The 3,470-nt window shown below is 34.9% G+C and overlaps 1 pseudogene; it reads right to left on the bottom strand.

The window, feature by feature from the left end:
- The window catches only part of LOC105305984, a 19,074-nt pseudogene that overhangs the window by 3,878 nt on the left and 11,726 nt on the right, over positions 1 to 3,470 (bottom strand).

Here is a 3,470-nt window from a genome sequence, read left to right as displayed (position 1 = left end):
TTTTTTTTTTTTTTTTCTTCCCTGGTACTTCTTTAACATGGATATTTTTATATTTACTAGTGTCCCAGAGGCTCCTTAAATTATTACTATAGTCTTGGCTTCTTTTTTCTTGCCATTCTGATTGAGTGTCCTTGGCTTTCCCATCCTTTATATAGGTCACTTGATCCGCTTCTTTATTCACTCCGTTTATTGCATTTAATTATATTCCTCATCTCAGATAATGTGTTCTTTTCTGACTGGTTTCTTTTTATAATTTTCATTTCCATTTTTATATTTTTTATTTCTTTGTTAAAGTTCTCACTGTATTTATCTACACTTCCCTTAAGTTTGTTGAGTGTCTTTATAACCAGTGTTTTGAACTCTGCATCTGTTAGATTACTTGACTCTATTACATCTGGATCTCTGTTCTGTTCTCTCATATGGTTTCTGCTTCTTTGTCTTTCCATTTTGGCTGCCTTTCTGTGTCTATTTCTATGTACTAAACAAAGCTCTTAAGTCTCCCAGTTTTATTAGTGTGGATTTGTGAAGTAGGTGTCCAGTGGCCCAGTCCTGAGAGGCGTTCAGCTGCAGGCCAAATTTAGCACAAGCCTGTGCCCCTCTGGAGCCACCTGTTAAGATTCAGCAAGCAATCCACAGATGCTGTGCTTATACTCGCCTCAAAAGGCCACACCAGAAATGGAGGCCAGCTGCCTCCAGTGTGAGTCTAGGCACTGCTCAGCAAGGAGCACCTGACTCACAGAGGATATACCTGGATGTGGCTTGGGTGGGGCTGTGAGTTGGGGGAGGAGGCAGAGTTTCAGGGAATCCTGGATGGAGTGACCTCTGTTATCCAGTTTGATGATGTCTCAGCTATAGTAGCGCTGAGTCTGCCCACTGGGAGTGGGGAGGGCTCAACAGGAAACAATGGTTACCACCAGCACTTCTGTACAGAGCGAGTCTCCCCGCAGCCCTCACTGCGACAACTCAGTGTCCCTTGGTAAGTCCCTGGGGCCCCCTGTGCAGCCGAACTGCTACTGGTACTCAGAGAGAGGAAGTCCATCAACGTGAAAATCCACTCACGGATGTGGCCCCTTTAAGAGGCGTCTGCCGCTGCCGGTACCTCCACCTCTGTCTCATTCAGCTGCTAGAGACCCAGCAGCCCTGCGTCTTCGCCCCATCCTACCTTCTGCTGCTGCAAGGTGATTTCTTGGATTTCTCTCTAGTTGTATGGCTTGTTCATCTAGATCCCAGGCGATTTTTCCTTGCCGTTTGTTCCTTGTTTCTGTCACAACTTTGATTTGGTCACCAAAGGGATGAACAGAGCCTCTATCATCTATGCCATTTTTTCCCCCTCTATCTATACATTTTTAAAGAATGCTTTTATAGGCTACACTAAGATTAAAGTAACATTTATTAATTTACCAATGTATAATATTAATTATATCCTTATTATCTTCTTGGACAATAGAAAGTTGTTAGAACCTTTTAATATTTTTATTAGTCCCAATGTAGTGGCTATTGTTATTATATATGTCAATTTCTTTCTAATTTTAAATCACACAGTCAGTTTTCATTTTGATTATCATTATATTTACCACTTTCTTCTTGTTCTTTATTTCTTCCTGCCGCTTTGATCCTAAATCTTCTCTAATATCCAAAGTGCCAGTATTCTGGGTTGTGAATTCTCTTGAATTATGTTGTCAAAAAAAAGTCCTCTATTTCGTCCTCTGACTTGAAAAATATACTCATATTAGTCTTTCTCACCATATTCTTGGTATATATTCTCTCTATTTTGTATTTTCTATCTTTCAATCTCTGTACAACATTATAAATAATTTTTCTGATCTATCTTTTAATTTGCTATATTGTTGTACTGCAGTCAATGTACTAACCACCTAAGTCGGATGGGTAGGAATGAACCCTAATGTAAACTAAGACTTTGGGTGATCATGATGTGCCAATTTAAGTTAATTGTAACAAACGTACCACTCTAGTGAGGGATGTTAATAAGCGTCTGTGGAGGCAGAGGCTATATTTGAAATTTCTTACCTTCCCAGTTTGAAAATGCTGAGCATTTTACTTGCTCTATCACTGCTGCTGCTAAATTCTCTCCAGCTATAAACCTAAAACTGCCCTAAAAATATAAAATCTTTAAAAAAAACTAATTTCAAGATTCAGTTTTTATATTTAATGCTTTCATTCTTTTAAGATGTATTTGTGCATTTTTCAAATCTCTCTTAACACTTTTTTATAGTTCTTCCTTTCATAAACACATAAAATATATTATTTATATTAGACACATTCCATTAAAACATTTTTTCGAATTATAACAATATCTGAATATCTGGGTGTTCCTGTTACCTGGTTCTTATTTTTCTATTTGTCTGTGTTACTGGCTACCTTCAACTCTACTGATTGTTCAAATAAAAAAAAATTATTTTTAAGAACAGCTTGAAACCTAGCATTTAGCATCATGTTATCTCTCTCCTAGTGATGGCCTATATTTCATGCTGGCAAACATATATACACATATTATATTATGTTATACAATATGCTGAATGTATATTCTGGATATACTCAGAATATACACAATATTCTGACTTCCTAATTATGGTTATTCCTATAATTTTTTGATTTTTCTCTCATTTAAAAGGTCAGTCTAGTATACAAGAAATTGTACTAGTATTTTAATTAAAAGAGATATATTAAAAGTATGAAATTATTCTTCTTAATGTCCCCAATATAAGTAAAAGAAAATTATTGAAACATTATAATTTAAACGTATGAATCAAATATTGAATGTAAGATGAAAGAAAACAATAAATGAAAGTGTTGAGCATATTGCCTGCTGTGTCATGACTGCAGCTAAATTTCCTCCAGCACTGTTTTCAGAATTATCAACTTTCAAGAACTTTGGGGTGTAAAAACCATTTAATGTAGTATATACATCTTCAAACTGAGCTGAGAAATGACACTTTTGGGGCTAGTTTGTAGCTGTAAGTAAAAAAACAACATTTCCTTGATCATTAATTTACTTGTGTATCAAGATAAGGCACGTACTCCCAACACAAAAACAGTAAAAAGGTAAAAATTTTTTACTAGCATGATATTTGGATGTTTTCTATGAATTGGAAGTCATGTTTTTCTCCATCATGACATTGACTGGTGATGACTAAACTTTCATTTTTATAAACAAGATTAAAATTTTGATGTAATATTTGTTTTAATCTTAGAAATACTAACTACTATCTTTTCCTTGATAAAATTTTTCCAGAATGACTTTCTATGGTAATTGCTACATCTTTTTAAATAATCATATTCCTTCTTTGTATCTGCAGAATTACTTTTTCAACTTTATCAAAATATTTCATGTGACTTGCTATTATAGCTCCTAGATTCTGCTTTTTCTTAGGTTTAAGTTTAGTTAGTTTTCATAGAGTATGTTCTATAGAAAATTCAAACCTTTTTCCACTTTCCTAAAGTATCCTCTA

The sequence above is a fragment of the Pteropus vampyrus genome, unplaced genomic scaffold, assembly GCF_000151845.1.
Source record: "Pteropus vampyrus isolate Shadow unplaced genomic scaffold, Pvam_2.0 Scaffold408, whole genome shotgun sequence".
NCBI classification, from domain to species: Eukaryota; Metazoa; Chordata; class Mammalia; order Chiroptera; family Pteropodidae; genus Pteropus; species Pteropus vampyrus.
This window is presented reverse-complemented; position numbering and strand designations above follow the sequence as displayed.